The sequence below is a fragment of the Urocitellus parryii genome, chromosome 10 (assembly GCF_045843805.1).
Source record: "Urocitellus parryii isolate mUroPar1 chromosome 10, mUroPar1.hap1, whole genome shotgun sequence".
In the NCBI taxonomy this organism is placed as follows: Eukaryota; Metazoa; Chordata; class Mammalia; order Rodentia; family Sciuridae; genus Urocitellus; species Urocitellus parryii.
In genome coordinates, this window is record NC_135540.1 from 21,092,768 (window position 1) to 21,111,702 (window position 18,935).

Consider the following 18,935-nt stretch of genomic DNA (forward strand, 5'->3'; position numbering starts at 1 on the left):
AACCAGAATATACAAAGAACTCAAAAAATTAGACAATAAGACAACAAGTAACCCAATCAATAAATGGGCAAAGGACCTGAACAGACACTTCTCAGAAGAGGACATACAATCAATCAATAAGTACATGAAAAAATGCTCACCATCGCTAGCAGTCAGAGAAATGCAAATCAAAACTACCCTAAGATACCATCTCACTCCAGTAAGATTGGCAGCCATTAGGAAGTCAAACAACAATAAGTGCTGGAGAGGATGTGGGGAAAAGGGCACTCTTGTTCATTGCTGGTGGGACTGCAAATTGGTGCAGCCAATTTGGAAAGCAGTATGGAGATTTCTTGGAAAGCTGGGAATGGAACCACCATTTGATCCAGCTATTCCCCTTCTCGGTCTATTCCCTAAAGACCTAATAAGAGCATGCTACAGGGACACTGCTACATCGATGTTCATAGCAGCACAATTCACGATAGCAAGATTGTGGAATCAGCCTAGATGCCCTTCAATAGATGAATGGATTAAAAAAATGTGGCATTTATACACAATGGAGTATTACTCTGCATTTAAAAATGATAAAATCATAGAATTTGGAGGGAAATGGATGGCATTAGAGCAGATTATGCTAAGTGAAGCTAGTCAATCTTTAAAAAACAAATACCAAATGACTCCTCTGATATAAGGGGAGGAAACAAGGACAGGGTAGGGACGAAGAGCTTGAGACGAAGATTTTCATTAACAGGGTTGAGAGGTGGGAGGGAAAGGAAACGAGAAGGGGAATCGCATGGAAATGGAAGGCGATCCTCAGGGTTATACAAAATGACATATAAGAGGAAAGGAGGGGTAAGACAAGATAATTCAAATGGAAGAAGTGATTTACAGTAGAAGGGGTAGAGAGAGAAAAGGGGAGGGGAGGGGAGGGGAGGGGGGATAGTAGAGAATAATACAGACAGCAGAATACATCAGACACTAGAAAGGCAATATGTCAATCAATGGAAGGGTAACTGATGTGATACAGCAATCTGTATACGGGATAAAATTGGGAGTTCATAACTCATTTGAATCAAACTGTGAAATATGATGTATGAGGAACTATGTAATGTTTTGAATGACCAACAATAAAAAAAAAAAAAAAAAAAAAAAAAAAAACCATATAACTTGAATCAGTATTAATGTGATGATACTCATGCATCAAAAAGAATAATAGAATCTCTAGTTTGACCTAAAAGCTAAATTGCTTATCCTATTTTCAAAAGAGAAAGAGGAAGGGATTTTTTTTTAAAGAATTAAAGTTATTCATTTAGGGACATTTTTGGTTCTAATTTAACTTCAGGAATCGATGGCATTTATTTGTGTGTTCCTTTGATAAATGGGATTTTTGTTTATAATAATATTTTTAAAATTTTATTTGTTCTTTTAGATGTACATGACAGTAGAGTCTATTTTGACATACTTATAAAAACCTGGAGTACATCTTATTCTAATTAGTATCCCAGTCTGTGGTTGTACATGATGTGGAGATTAATTGTGGTACATTCATATATGTACATAGAAAAGTTTTACATTTTTACTTTGAAAATGATCTTAAACTGAAATCAGTGTAAAATTAAAATTAAATCTATCATCCATTCTATTTAAATATTTATTCATTGCCTAATCATCACTATTTCCAAGTATTGTCAAAAGGGCCAAAATGTTTTTTAAGAAAGTCAACTTTTTAACATAACATAACTGATAGAAAAGTGAAGTTACAAAGCATATGGGAAAATGTATGGGAATGTAAGAGAGTATAGGCAGGGACTTGGAGTCTAGGATGAGAATAGAAGTCAAGAAAAACAAAACAGGGTAGGGGGGAACGAATGGAATTCTCACCTTTATACTGACTTAATAACTATTTGTCTTTCATTCACGAAGAAAAAACAGGAATCAACTATGCTCACCCCTGGAAACCACATACCTAATAGGTATCAAATCCGACTTTTGATTATCTCACCTAAATGCACTAATTTTGTTCTTAACACCACACTAACTAATCCTAAAATCTTTGGCGTCCCTACCTCGTTATGCACTTTTCATGTCCTGTTCTTTCTACCACCCAGTACCACGATACTTTCATGAAAAACTGCCAGAATAAATATCTAAGTAGGAAAAGAACATTACAATAATGCTTAAAAAACAAAAGTCCTTATCTATTAGAGATTTGGACAGAAATGCTCTGCACTTCTGTCCTTCACTTACTAAAAAGGGACGAATACTGGGGCTTGCTTCAAAATAAAACCCAAGAGGGGGAGACTGGATGGGAGTGTAGAGGGAACAAGAGTGGGCTGAGATGGCACCTGCTGAGGTTGAGGGATGGCTACACAAGGCTCATTAATATTATTTGATCTACTCTGCAAATGTTTCATAACTTCTAGTGAAAAAAAAATGTTTCAAAGGGCCAGAGGTTTTGAAGAAATACTATACCAGTGACTAGATAAAAAAAAGTTTCAAAACAGGATTACAGAGAGTTTTGGCCACAGGGATGGAGAAGGTTGGGAATACACCTTTTTAAAAATAAACTGGATAAAAATTGCAGCTAATGTTGATGAATGCTTGCTAATGGGTCACTCTACTAAGGATTTCAGATACTTGGTCTTATTTCATCTCTTTAAAAATTTGGGAAGCAAGGCATCCTTAATTTAAAACTTTTAAAACTAGTTGTGAAACTGCTCCTGTATCAGGGCCCAGCACACAGGAGGCACTAGATCACTGAAGAAATGGCCAAGAAAATTTTTCCTTTCCCTCTTTCTTTCTAAGAGTATTCAAAGGCTCAGTGCTCATCATTGTTTGTCTGGACTCAGAATGCCCTGCACTTCTGTCCTTCACTTACTAACAAATGCATTGCTGCCAGGCCATTTTTCCTCAGTATATACCTTTACATAATATGCTTCCTGAAAAATCAACAGCAGTACCTTACATGGCATCAAGTGCAAGCTGAGCCTCCCATTCAAGCCTCTACATTAGATTTCTCACCTTTTTTCTACAGGTCATCAATAAGAATAGGCTTACTACAGTAAGCCATTCATTCAATCCATACTGATTCTACATTCTATAATATTCTATCCTGATTATCCAGTAAGCCACTGTTATCCAGTATGTCATTCATTCATTCTATACTGATTATCTACTATATACCAGGTGCTGTATTTGCCATTATCCATACACAGGGAGATATAACAGTGAAGGTAACAGGCATGGTCTCTGCCTTTTGGGGACATATCCACTCTCAGGTTGACTTCCCACTTAGGCTATTCTTGATTTTCAAACCTTATGCCTAACATACCCCAGGAATCCTTTCCTGGCCATTTTGCTCTATCGATTGATGATATCATACATTTAAGTAGTTAATTACATTTCATATTGTGTTTTTCTCTAAATGCTTTACTTTTATGCATCTTCTTTCTTCCATTACACTAAGTACAGAAATTGTGACTTCTATTCTTTTTCATCACACAACTGAATGTAACTAAACTGAAATCAATGGCATGGAAATATTGTGTGGCCAATAAATATCTTTCAGGGCTGGGTGGTGTAGCTTAGTGATAGAGCACTTGCCTAGCACATGCAAAAGCCCTGGGTTCAATCCCCAGCACTGCAAAAAATAAATAAGTAAAAAGTAGGAAAACTATCTTCAATACTGAAAATAATTAAAAATATTAAGTCAAAATAATAACACACAAGATCTAATTTATCTTTGAAAATGAAAATACAAAAAAACTCTAGGAAAGATATAGATTTACAAATGAAAAAAGTACAAAAAGGAAATTTTCTTTTGCTCTGGTATAGCTATCGCCAATAATGTATAGTATTTTATAAGTTATATTAAATATCAGTCTTTTTCTTTAATTCTTAGATTTTATAAAATATAATTTAGAGGCCATATCATAGACCAAATTTATTAGGGTTCTGCAATGATGTCAATAATATTGATAGAAGCAAATTAAGTCTTTAGTTATTTAGAAGAAAAACTAGTTTTCAATAGAAGCAAAGATTAAAATTATGTGTGTATTCATAATATTAACCTAAAGAACATTAGCATAGTTTAACCACGTGTAAATGTAACTAAAAAGTCTAATAAGTGAATTCGCAAGCTTTTCATGTCAAATATAACTTTCCTACAGAAAATCAGCTGTAACAAATATTAGACTAGGTTTCCTTCAATGAACTATTAGTTCCTTGTGGGTTATTCTGATGGTTTATACTATATTTTGTCTACAAGGCTGTAACATTATAATTCATCATAAACTAAACCTACTAGGTAGATTTCTGCATGTAGAATTGTTATGGTTTGAATATGAGATGTCCCCCAAAAGCTCACGTGTGAGAGACAATGCAAGAAGTCTCAGAGGAGAAATGACCAGACCTCAAGAGTCTTAATCCAATCAACAAAATGATTCCGTGATGGGATTAACTGGGTGGGGCTAGAGGAAGGTGGGGTGCAGTTGGAGGAAGTAGTTATATGGGGGCATGGACATAGGGTATATATTTTGTATCTGGAGCTGGCTTTCCTCCATCACCCTCTGCCGCTGTGATATTCAGCCTCACCTTCAGCCTTGAGAAATGGAGCTGGCCTTCTACACATTAAGACCTCTGAAATCATGAATGCTAAAATAATCTTTCCTCCTCTGCAATTGTTCTGGTCAGATCCTTTAGTCATAGCAGGAAAAAAAAAAAGCTGGCTAAAACAAGAATCAACAGCAGTAATATCCCCTTAGTCTGGAATGAATGTCATTATTTTCCCAAATTCTATCCACTCTGCAAGATTTCTTCTCACACCATCTCTACTAGGAGATCTCTCCAGTCACCCATTCTTCCACTTATCTTTTATGTGTACTTCCTGTAAAGACTTAATCACTGCAGGGTACTGGGATCTATGCCTGGTGACATTATATTCCTCCCAGCTCCAAGATCCATTTCCTTTAATGCAAGTACTCAATAAAAAGTGATCTTTTCTAATGATAAGAACAATTGTGTATAAAAATATAGATGAACATTCACCTCTATACAAACACACTCCAAGACATTCATTCACAAATCCAACAAGTACATCAAAAATTTTACAAGTAAAAATTACGTCCATAACTTAAATGGCACCTTAAAATGCACTTTTACAAACTTTATAATTTTTTTCTAAAACTTTTAAGTTCCTGACAAGTTGGCTAAATTATCCTAGTCCCTAAGCATTTTTTCTTTGAAAATGATTCCTAGATCTACTTAACTAGTTATTTTCTCTTTTTCTGTTTATCCCTTTGTTTTCTTCTGCCTACATTTCTGGAAAGATAAATCATTTCTTCTGAGCCCCTACAGAATAATAACTTGGACAAACGTAACTCAGGTATGAATTAGAAAAATGAAAATAAGGATAAAAATCAGCATAGGTAAGACTGTTTTTAACTTTTTGATAAATTGCCATTTTGTCAAATGTTCTGACCAGCATGGACAACACAGGATTTCTGTGACTAGAGATAGTATTTGCCTAACTTTAAATCAAAATCAGTATTCAAACCCCTAAAGAGGGGTGGTAAGAAGATCAAAGAGGTAAACAAAAAAAAAAAACCAACAAAAATTGGTAATTTCTACAATGAAGAGCTTAGGTTTGGGACTATTCAATGCCTGAAAGGAATAGAATAGGAAAGGTAAGAAGAACAGTCAGACTGTCAGAAAGCTGTTCATTCAAGTTACTCTGAAATATATCCTTTAGGTTTTAGGCTTAAATATTCTTTCAAAAATTATAATAACAAATGGTAGTTCTTAATTATCAAAATAAAGAACTGAAAACACTGGGCATTTACTAAAATTTCTTTTGAACTTTTACTGATCAGTGAAATCCAAAAGTCAGAGATCACTGATCTAGTCAAACTGCCATGTAAGAGACCACTACTACTAAAAAGTAGTTTTTGATCATTAGTAGATTCGATTAAAAAATATAATAGTACCATGAAAACAGCTGTTGAATACAGAGGAAGGCACAAAGTAAAAATATTCAGATTCTGAAAATAAACTAACTTGCGGGATGTTAGCTGTAATATCATCTGTTTCCCAAGTCTTATACACATGAGGTTTATTTATTTTCCTGAGACTGTAAACATTTTCTAAGAGTATTAGTAGTTGATCAAAATAAGCACAGTGTTGGGGGAGAAAAGCAATCTACCATTATGAAAAGCTAAAATATATATATTTATTGGAATTTAACCACTAAAAAAGTTTGGCTATGCACCGGATTTTTTTCTAATATCCTCAAGAAAATAGTCCTCTCAGTAAACTAAATGGGAACTGCAAATGAAATTCATGAGCACTTTTCATAAGGCAAAATGCTGAATACTGCACCAGGTAGTATCTGAACAATAAATCCCTGCAAGCCGGACATGGGAGTACGGCTGACTTTAGAGTCACTATAAGAAGATCTGAGTGGAAAGTTGGGCTATTACCTGAAATAAACATTAAAAAATAAAGACATATAAAAGTAGACACCAAATTATACTTATATTTGCAAAATAGTTTGTAATAATAAACATTTCAGTGCTATCCAACAGAACCTTTTGCAACGATAAAAATGTTCAACACTTTAAGCTGTTCAATGCTGTAGCCACCAGTCATAAGTGGCTAGTGTGACTGAGGAACTAAAGTTTAATTTAATTTCTATCAGTTTAACTTTAAATACCTAGTCAAACTACCATGTTAGTCAGTGCAGCTATGAATGATATGAAATGGCAGCATTCAACTGTCTTCCCCTTCCTGAACTGCAAAATAAAGGAACTGCCTTTACAGCAGACACATGCAAACCAGGAAGGTTTCAATGTCAGCAAGACACTACTTTAAGGTACAGTGAGTCAATAAAAAGGGAAAGCAGTCAGTAATGGAAAAGAGAACACACTTAAAATCCAGTATTAAGAACACCTATCTCTAAGCATCATCTAGGAAAGAAGATCCCTGGTCCAAATGATGGACCTGTCTGTTTCCAAGGGTAACATACCCCTGTTATGGAGCCAGACACATCCATTTACAAGAGCCCGATAGAATCAAACTTGGGAACTATCTCCCTATGTCAACTTTTTCTAATCCCGTTCTCACCAAATAAACTTCTTGTTAAAATATTTCTCATGTGAATGAACCATGAAGAGAGAATGCAACAACTCAAATTTCTTAAGATTTCCCCATAATTATTTTGCCACTTAATTAATAAACTAGTTACTTGCTTTATATATCATTATCTGAGTAGGAATAACTTAGTCCATTCCTGGGAAATGGAGCTACAGAATCAGTTTCTGAAAAGGACCGTAGTAAATGTACAAAGTGTATGACACCTGTGTCCCTGACAAGAGATCGGTACCTTGAAAATGTAAAAGGATTCAAATAGATGATGGAAAAGAACAGTGACGGTACTGGAAATGATTTCACTTGGGGATGACATCTGCTATCACCAAAGCCAAGGCAGAAGAGCTCACAGATGTTGGGGTGCCAGAGTTATCTCCAGCAGACAAAGAAAAACTTCCTCAAGGACTATGGAACCCAATGTCTCATTCTTGAAAGAGTTCTCTTTCTGATTTGTTCAGATTCTTAAAACCATATATCAAAATAAGTACTTTGGTGACCCACTCCTTACAGGTCTCATATACAAATGAAAGGTTAGTGACATTTAGGAAAACTAAGAGAAGCAACAACAGTGCTGTCTGAGATATTCAAAAGTTTATGATATTTTTGTCTCTAGAAAACTCACAGTGTTTATGACACCAGATTGACAGAATCTGGAAAAAAAATTAAAAGGCAGATATGATGGAAAGTTTGCTTTAGGACTAAGGATTATTGAGATTATTCCTTGTAGGAGACCTTGATGTTATTTTTCAAATATATCTTTGAAATTCATATAAAAGAAGAAAAAAACAGAACACACTTTATTATAAAAGAAGAATTATTTCTAATCTGAATGCTTTCTACTTTAATACGTTTGGAAACTTTTTTAACCAGTTGTTTATATTGGTGAGGGTTTTTTTAAGCTGAAAATTTAACCTTTTGATTTCAAAAATTGGCCTGAAACTACAAGAGATGTGGATGCCAAATTCTATAGATCCTTAATGTTGTAGAGTCAGGATTCAACTATCTTTGAGGAAAAGTATCTGTGAAAAAAAGAAAAAAAGATGGCCCTGCATGAACAATGTTTTCCATGATCCTTACTTAATTTATTCCTCTTCAAAGAAACAGAAGTAAATGAAGAGAAAAAGTAGTAACTACTATTTTCTCAATAAACAAAAAATATATTATTTTTCTATTGCTGATTTTAATTTTTGAAAAAGATTGAAAAATCTGTCCTACTCCAAATTTATAGACCTCAGTGGCTACTGACCAGGGATTCTGAGTGGCCTGGTAGATGCTATAAGAAAGTAGAACCAACTTTCCCATTAAAAATCACGTCTGATTAACTATACATCCCTTCTCTGGGTATCTTCAAAGTCTATATCTTCTTTTCTTCTTTATATAAAGATATATATCACTCTCCAAAGCTCCTCCAGCAGTCACAAATTATTTTCTCATTTAACAAAATTTAACCTCTAGTAAAATGGTAAGACTAAAGTCAAAGCAATACTCTGAGCTATGAATCTACCAAACTCAACTGCAAAACTCTGTAACATGATGCTTCTAAAGAAGGAACTGCATTAGCTTCCATTTGCTCTCATATCATGTGGCAAGTTCAAGTTATCTGGTTCTTCACTGTCACCTTGGGTTTTTTTCTTTACCTTTCCTCTCCACCCCTTTTTCCATTTTCTAAGTACTTCGAGTGCCTCTTAGATATGATTTTTATCTAGCTTTTACACACTACTGAATTGGTTATTTAATCTTTCAAACATGTAATTTTTCTCTGAGATACTGTTTTTTTTTTTCAGTACTGTCCAAAAATTCAGCTTTCACTGGTCAATTTGACTATATGGTCTATTTCACAAATTGTTAAAGCTTAAATTTAACTTTAAAACAGTAGTTCTTTAATTACCAAGAGTGTAACAATTCTCTATAATGTATATAATGGCATTCACCTGTTTTAACATTTTATTAGAAAATCTCTAGCTATATATGTAGTGATCACATATATAGTAATCTTTATGGAAAACTTTCTGATATTTAAAATCAATAATTCCAATGATAAGGGCATATGGATTAGTAATCTACTATGTAGGAATAATCTGACTTAATCTATTTCACAGAGATTATTATTAGAAGAAAATCTTATAAATCATCCAATATCAAATAAAATGTGGGAATGAATTTTTACCCCAATTCTCAATCAACATGTGATGGTAAAGCAATACAAATGTTTATGGCTGTAGTCCATGTTTTATAGAAGTTTAAAAGCTCACAATCTAAAATCATTTTAACATCGTAAAAACAAAGTAAAATCACTTTAACATAGTTCAGTAGGTGACCAACCAAAGTGGCATCGGGATTTTTGTTGAATTAATTCAACATATAATTTTAATAAATGAACATACATTTGAGGTGCATTTTATTTATTTATTAATGCATGCATGCATGCATGCCAGTGATTAACCCAGAGGCACTTAACCACTGAGTAACATCCTCAGCCCTTTTTTATTTATTTATGTTTTTAAATTTTGAGACAGTGTCTCACTAAGTTACTTAGGGCCTTGCTATATTGCTGAGGCTGGCTTTGCACTTTATGATCTTCTTGCCTCAGTCTCCCTAGTCACTGGAATTACAAGTAGATGTCACCATACCTGGCTATATAGAAGATATTTCTATCTATTTATTTAACAAATATTTTTGAGCACTTATTCTGTGTCAGATAAGCTTCTTTTCTTTATTAAGTTACCTAGCCTCAGTTATTTCATTATATGAATAGCAAAATAGAGAAATCCACATTCTATACATTAAATAAGCATTTTTTAAAAGCAAGAGAAATTACTTTTTTTTTTTTAAATGGTGCTGGAGATTGAACCCAAGGCCTTGTGCATGCATGGCCAGCACACTACCAACTGAGCTATATCCCCAGCCTGAGAAATTACTTTTAAAAGAGGCTTTGAGAGATGGCTAGAATAATGGAGGACAGAGACATGCAACCAAGAGGTGAGCAAAGCAAATGCCCAAGTGCTGGAAGAAAGAAGGAGAGTGAATCAAGAGTTAATATGAGGATGAAATACACTGAAGACAAAAAGGAGTGCGAAACAGGGAGGACCCTTGAAAGGTCCATCTTGTGGAGGGCAATTAAGAGCCAACTGAAGGCACTGGGGCATGGAGGGGACATGTAAAAGTAGTATGTGACGACAGTTTGTCTTGGACCCTTGTGAAGATAATGAGAAAGAAGACAGGATTCATCGCCTTAGCTCTTGGAAATGACCAAAGCACAACAATATTTATAAACATTACCCCTCCTAAGCAAATGCATAAACATATTAACTTAAGCTTTCAAAGGAAAACTCAGAACATTTTAGAAAATAACTACTTATAAGAGAATTGCCCAAAAGATTAAAAAAAAAGTCTTGACTGGTAGACCAAGCAGTATTATAAAGTTAAACTATAAACACAGCATTTTAAATTTAATTACTACACTTATTAGAAACATCACCAAAAAAGCTACAATGGAAAAATAAACACAAGTGTAGTTATAACAAAAAATAAAGAAGATATATAAACTCTAAGCTCAGAAGATATACATTTTATAAATACTAACCTCACAATACATTTTGTTTTATTAAAGTCCTCTATTATCGGAACCTCCATTCACCTAAGTGCATAATTTTCCAAATTTTACTGTTAATTTATGTGAATATTTGCAAATTAAATGGATAGAGATCAAAATGAGGTTTCTAGAATTTTCAATTACTCTTCTATGTTCATCTTCATTTTACGTTCCATACAAACAATTTTATCTTAAGTAATTGTATTAATGTCATGTGTAATATCTTAAGATAGAGAAATAATTTTTAACAGTCATGAATACTGATCCAATTATTTTCAGAGACAAGCATATTATCACTATGTAGATGTGAAAATAACACGATGAGGCTGGACTTTCATGGGAAAAATACCAGTAAAGGCAGCAACAAACAGATTCAATTCATTAACCAATGGTTTCACCATCAGAAGAGGCACTTCCAAACTATTACTTGTATCTACAGAACCCCCAGATGTTGGGTTTTGCCTTTCAACATATATCAGATATGCATTTTGACTATAAAACTAAAAGAAATGTGGGCTTTGTCTGACACTATGGTAGGGAATTTTTTCCCTGTCCCTATACTTTTGCCTTTTCCATAGCCATATGATTGGAATGGCATAGTGTAAATGTTTTGAATCTACTTCTTTTGCTAAGTAGTATTGCATTGTTCATTCATTTATAAGTTGATCAACTTTGGATTGTGCTATACTTTGAATGTTGAATATCCCCCGAAGGCCTATGTATTAAAGATTTGATCCTTTGGGTGGTACTATTGGGAGGTGCTGTGAACCTCTAGGAGGGGCTTAAAGGGAGCCCTTAGGTCACTGGGGACATGCCCTTAAAGGAGATTATGATACCAGATCCCCTTATTCTTTCTTTTTTGCCATGAGGAGAGCAGTTTACTCTGCCACATGCTCCCTTTTATTCCTATGCGGCACTTCTACCCAAGGCCTAAAAGAGATGGGTTTGCTCAGCCATGGACTAGAACTTCTAAAACTGTAAGCCAAAATAATCCTTTGTTCTTTGTAAGTTAATTATCTCAGTTATTTTGTTATAATGAATAGGAAGCTAATAGTGTTTTTATATTTGTTGATTATGAATACAGTCGCTATGAATAAATATACAGAAAAAAGTTGCTATGAATATTTATTTACAAGTTCTGGCATAGACATGTGTTTCCATTTCTTTTGGAGAAATATCTAGGCATGGGATTGCTGATATGGTAAGTATGTTAACATTATCAGAAACTACCAAACTGTTTTGCACAAGAATATCCCAAGATGTTATATCCCAAGAGTAAATACATAAAGAATCCAGTTGCTCCATATCCTTGCCAGCCCTTAGTATTAGCAATATGCATTTATTTTAGCCATTCCAAGAGTTATATAGACATATGTCAGTATAATTTTGTGTTTCCCTAATAATTAGTAATGTTGTATATTTTTAATATGCTTATTTGCCTATATATCTTCTTTGGTGAAGTGTCTTTTCAAATTTCTTACCCATTTGTTAACTGGGTTGCTTATTTTCTTATAATGAGGTTTTGAAATGTCTTTTGAACACTGCTCATTTGTCAGATATGTATTTTACAAGTAGCTTCTTCTAATTTGTAGCTTCTTTCTACCTTTTCTTAACAGTGAATTTCAAGAGCAGAAGATCTAAACTTTAAATAAATTGAGTTTATCTGTATTTTGTTTTATGTCTCATGCTTCCAACTGCCTGCCTGCTGCTAGGGAAAAAATTTAGAGGCTAAGAAAGAGGGCGGGAATTGACTACAAGAGGGCAAGAAGAAACTTTCTGGAATATTGAACTCTCCTTTGCCTTGAATAAAGTGGTTGTTGCATGTCTGTGTGCCTTTGTTAAAGCTTAGTACTATATGCCTAAAGTAAATTTTTCTGTATAAAAGTTATACCTCAATAAATTTGACCTAAATTTATAAGTTTCTGTCAATCAAAAATATGAGTCAATGAGATATAGCAATAGTGGAAAAATGTTTAAGAAGTTTTAAGCAAATATTTAATACTCTCTCTCTACCTGCCCCCCCTCCACCCATACCCCAATTGGGATTTGACTTTCTCACTTTAAGAGTCTGTATTGCTGTGTAGGCAGAAACCTACACTGTTTGGCTAACTATGTTATTATGCCAAGATCCCCAAAATATTAACTCAATAAATAGATTAACCATGGTAAACTTTCAGTTTGGGGAAACAGAAGCCAGAAAATGTGAACTATCTGTCACATTATTATTGTCAGCTAATAGTTGGTGGGCCCCTCCTACTTCAGTCCATAATGAAGCAATTCCAAGTGGACTGGATTCAAATTAAGGAAATTTAATTTTGGTTCTAACCAACTACTAGGATCATGTTTCTTAGAAGGCCCTTTACAAATATCTTGGCCCAGAATAATTTATACTTATTTATTTTTACCCAAAGGGGTATAGGAGCAAATATTTTTCCAATTTGAGAATGATGACATTTTAAAAATTAATAAAAATAAACATGAAAGTACATGGCATTTGTTAAAGGGTAATAAAATAACTCCAGTCAATTGGCTAGTTCTACACCAGTAGATTTCTTTAAATAGTAATGAAATCATTGCTTTAAAAAAATCCATCATTATTAAAATAAAAAAAATTTTTGCCTCAGCCTCCACCAAAATTAGATTTGTAAGTTGCTGGTCATTCATATAATTAAATCTGTGTCACAAATTTGCAAGAAAAATGGTCACTGTGACTAATGCATTTACTGCTACACAAGTCCTGTTGGACAGCACAGAGAGCATTATGCTGCTAAAATGGAGTAGGTAAAGATTCCATACATTTTTATTGAGTAATGAGGCCATTTTTTTTTTACTTACAATGACTATACTTCAGATAAGAGTTTGTTTAAAAACTAAATCCAAGCATGGCTATCGCAGGGTCTTCCTTCCTTCAGCATTATAGCACATTTTTAACTAAACATGGTGTGCATTCTGCTTTTCTAGTCAAGTGTTACACAGAAAATGCTCCAGTGAAAGAAACATGAGCATCTTCAGACTGCCATAGGCCCTGATTCCTGGAGTTTTCTCTCTGCCTCTCCCAAATAGTGTCACTCACCTCTTTGATGAAGTGACTGAGAAATGACCTCTAAGAACAGTGCTGCCCAAATTGTAAGGCAAAGCAAAGCGACTCAAAGGACACACTGTCAGAATTAGTCATTAAACTTACTCTCTTTTCGAATCCTTTTCAAACCTGCAGAGTTCAGAGATGGAAAGTCTTGATTTGGTACTGTGCTAATTTCAGCTTTATCAAAAGGAGGGTAGGCCCCAGACAGCCTGTGTAGATGGCAGAGCAGAGCTACAGAGTAATAGTAGCTTCTATTCCCCATTTGATTTAATTTCAGTAAGCTTCTATTCATGAAAAGATTTTTTTTTAATTTATAGTGTTGATGTTTTGACTTGAAATGGTTTAAAAAGTGGATCTTATTCAACAAACAGTGGGCTGACATGACAGAAGCCATTGTGGTGCCTGAACATTGGAAAACGCTGCATTGAAGGCAGTTCCTGTCCTCCCCCTTTCTTAAATCATTTCTTGTTACTTATTTTTTTCACATATTTCTATTCTATGTCTTGCTTCAGTATCTAGAAATATGTCTTGAACCTAATGGGCTCTGAGTATATGTGTGCTGATTTCCTCTCCTATTTTCCTATTTGTGTCACACTGCAAATTAAACCAAGAGTATTTTTAAAAGGAAAAGTAGTCTGCTAAGACTAGTTCAGCTCTCATGATATTCATCTGCCCCAAAAGGTGGTCAAATGAAACGCATGGCATGATGGGATTTCTGTTCTGTAAGGTGGAAAACAGCCTCCATCGATCTGAACATAGTTCAAAAGACAAGTTTTAAAGACCACGGTGGGCCATTCAAAATCTGGTGGTGTTGAGTCCTCATCAGTATAAGGATGAACTTGAAATAGTATTCTACACGGTGACACTAAACACCAGTTAACAAAGAAGTTGTTTTTTCTGGCATTTAGGTTGAATAAAAATAAAAATTTTAAAGAAGTCATGAACTGGGGAGGGGCAAAATCCTAAGTGAATAATTTGGAGTGGTTGGGATTTTAAGAAAATTAAACAACAACAAAATCAGCATAGTTCTCATTATTGCACAAAATGAAATACTCCAAAACCACAAATGACTTACATTCTAGACTTAGGTGAAAGAAAAACCGTGTCTTGTCTTGTACCACCCTTGTGCCTCTGAGTTCACATCTGAGATTCTTGCTCCAATTGTTAAAAAGCAGTGTCATGCAGGAAAGTTAACATGCTTCCTTTCCAAGATTCTCAATGTGGCTGAGTGTATTTTGGAAGAAGAAAGGAAGAATGAGGGAATAAATATACATCTCAAGCTATTAAAATGTGGCATTAGTGTTTGCAACTTCCTTTCTTCCAGCAACTTCCATAACATCAGTTAACTATTCAAATCCTTTTACAAAGCTGGGCAGTGATGGGGGAACCAGCCAAAGCAAAGAGAGAAAACAGACAGGTGAAGGAAGAACTGTGCTGGCTAGTCCCTCAGCTCAAGGGAAGGAGTTCTTTTTAACCTTGGCCTTGCTTGTAAGGAGGAATGTTCATGGTAGAATAGCCTGCTAGTTGTAGCAGTGGGTATTAAAAAAAAAAAAAAGTGAAATAAACCCATTTTTTTGACATTTTAAATGAAGATTTTCAGAAAGCGAACAGTGATTCATAGGTCTTTATGAGACCAGCTGTTATGCATTCACAAGGTGGTCAAACCTCTCTTCTGACTCTTTGCTGCGGTTTCAGAAATCCTTACATCTGTGTTGCCGTGGATTGCTCCAGTGTTGTATAACACCGGTTACTGGAAACGCAACAGCACGACTAACTTTGTCACTCACTAGGGTTTCTCTTTAAGATCAGGAGTCACCACAAATAAGAAAATAGGCTGAGTAATCCAACAAGAAGTGTTCTTTCTTTTCCTTTTAATCTTTAATCTGTAAGTCTTGGGAGACATGGAAACACCGAATTTAACCTCCAAACAACAACAACAAAAAATGCTAAATGCTAACAAATAATGTGATCTATATTTGGTTTGGGGAAAAAATTATTTAACAGTGTTAAACCTTTGGAAAATAATTTCTCAATTGGAATTTTTAAAAAAATTGCCAATATCTAAACAAGCAAACAACCCTTCTTCTGATGGGGAATTTTAATATGTAAGATGATTGAACCTGAAACACATGGTTTTACACACACAAAGTGTATATGTATATAAATTTTGATAGCATTTCAGGGTGCACTTGACTATCAAATTTTATTAAAGCCTCATCAAGAAGGAAATCTCAAATCACTTATTATGTTCCACAATTATTATAAACTGAACAATTTAAATGAGAGGAAGAGATAATGACATTAACTTCTTAACTTAAGCAATCCTCTGTGGCACAATTTTAAAATATTCTCTTGGTCTGAAATTTATGTAAATTGAATTCATCTATCATTAGTTATTACCAGTCTAGCTACATTTCTTTAAAAAAAACCAATTTTCTGCATCAATTACTTTTTAAAAACACTGTGTTTTAATTAGACCTGGGACATTATTAAACTAGCTATAAATATGTACAGTATTTTATTTGGTATACCAAGATGCCTGAAAATCAACAAGAACACCCTCAGAGTTCTTTCTTCAAAAATTCTTCTATTAAAGGCCTTTCATTCAAAGTTTTGGTAATCTGGAAAAATACACTTTTCAAATTCTAATATGAATATATAACATGAATCATTGCTCCTAATCAGAGAAAAATCACTCACAGCGATTTTTATCACATCATACAAGCACTTGCTATAGATTATAGCACTTTAGCCTCACCACACTCTCTATGTGGGTACTATCATACCCCATTTTATACATAGGGAAGGGCATCTGGTCAGTCTGGTATTCAGTCAAGCGAGGATCTAAACCCAGATAGTCTGACTCCAGAAACTCCTAAAATACTACGACTCGTAATCATACATTTTAAGGAGAGGGGGGTTAGCTTCCATTCATATAGAAAATTCCCAAGTAACTATAACACCATGATATTAATGCAAGTATGGTGTTGGAATTCCAGGAATGCTGCTTAAAGAAAGAAGACTTGGCTCTTAGGGGGCTCTCTGTCCTTTTCCACTACTTTTCCTTACTATCCAGATGTTTTGGCTGGAGCTACAGCAATTACCCTTGACCATGAGGCAACAGAGGAAGGACACTGCATGCTGTGAATGGTAGAAGAGAAAGACAGGAGTCTTGACTAGCAAGTTGCTATACCATGTTTGGACAGCCTTCCCACAGACTTTATATAATAGGGAAACAGATCTTTATCTTGTATAAGCCACTGTCATTTGTAAAGGGATTACTATTAAAGAAGTTGAACCTAATGCTCACTTATACAATTCGGACCCACATGTATTTCAAAATCCAAGGTTTGCTATTACTTGTCAAAGAATGGGGGAAGAAATAGAATTATTTTCCTTACAAACACTGAAGCAAAATATATCCAATCACCATTTCCATTCTCAGACTCTCTCGGTCATTTTTGGCTTTGGGAAAGAAAGAGGAGGGGAAGGAATGGGAGAGGGAAGTGGGAAAGGCATTTCTGCCTCTGGGTCTCTGCTGGTGCCATTTCCTCGTAGAAGGCCACCAGGTCCTACCAGTATTTCAAGGCCCAGATCAAAGAAATCTGGTCTGTGAGGCCCCTGAATTCAGAGTGCTCACTGCCTCTGCTCTTCATCTGACAATCTACACCTCTGCAACATCTTTTGTGCAGCTTGTTAACTGTTACGTTGTATTTCTTTCACTATGTGTCACCTCCACAACCTAGTGGGACATACCTCATATTTCTCTGCACCTTTCCACAGCTACCAGAAAACTACCTCTGTGTGGCAGGAGATCAATAAATACTTTTGATTGATTAACTGTATTAAGGTAAGAAATGAAAGTGAAGAAAGGAAAAAGAGAAGGATATTAAGGAATGGGAAAACACAACTTCTTAAAGTGAAGGAGCAATAATAAACTCCTAAAGAAACTCTGGATGGAGGTTTACCTCGCAGGACCTTATTGAACAACTGGGCCTGGCAGGAAAATATCATTATAGGCTCAGACAGTCGGTGTGAAGTTCAAATTATCCTTAGTAAGCTGTCCTCCAATGAAGGGACAATAAACTTTGCTTCAGACAATTGCCTGAGTTTTACTTTATCAGTTAGCCTTGACATTTTCAAGCCTAAGAGCCCCTAACTCAAGAAGCCATGTTTTGTGGTGCATATGTACAATTTCAAACCATACAAACACTGGCTTCCAGAAAGATCATATTTTATAAATATTATTCTGCCAAACAACTGGGACAACATAGGTAATAACACTTGGACACAAGAAAGAATGATTTGACAAAATATTACTGAGTCTAAACTAAGTAGAATAAGAGATCTCTTTTAAAAATAGGCTTTATTACTTCTCTAAAATCCAATAATAACAGCATCACTAGAAACATTACTGCTCAAGTAAAATATCATGTACTTTGTGAAAGCTACACCAGTAAAAGTTCTGTAGGGCTATAGACATTAAAAGCTATGGAGCACCACGTGGAGTTAACACCATGTACCAGTGTGTTTAGAAGCTTTAACTAAATTTAGTTACATACAATACAATAATAGGTGACATAAAGGGCATTTTCAAAATATGTAACTGATATTTTACCTATTTTATATAAAATAGGTCATCATACCCCCACTGATTTTATTCTCAATCATTTCTAAATTACCATACCACATATTGTCAATGAGTTATGCACCTAAAAATACAATGTTCTAATTTATTTTCACAAATTTACCAAAGTTTTATGATATAAATAATAACATTAACAGAAAATTCAGTCTCTTTTCCATTCTTTCATAACAAAAAATCAAGTCTTTGTTATACCATCTATTTTAAAAAGCTAAAGTAACATGCTTAATACTAGTTCTACTTATGATAGCTGAACTACTTTTCAATCTTTTTTAACCTAACTCAATTCAAACCTCTCAATGTACTACATTATCTTGCAAATCGCTCATTAATTATATCCTCATGTCAAAATTTTTTCACAAAGATTTCTCAGAAGTATCCAAGACAGTAGCTTCTTTGACAGTGAAAGGTACAAAATAAATGACATGTCAACAAATAAATTAGCATTCCCTTTCTGACCAGCTGGGTCATGTTTCCTTTTCAAAATCTCAGTC

The 18,935-nt window shown here is 34.6% G+C and overlaps 1 protein-coding gene across 1 annotated transcript in view; it reads right to left on the reverse strand.

Annotated features, from left to right (window-relative positions):
* Slc10a7 (solute carrier family 10 member 7) overlaps positions 1–18,935 on the reverse strand; it is a 253,890-nt gene that overhangs the window by 152,733 nt on the left and 82,222 nt on the right. The window lies entirely within an intron of this gene.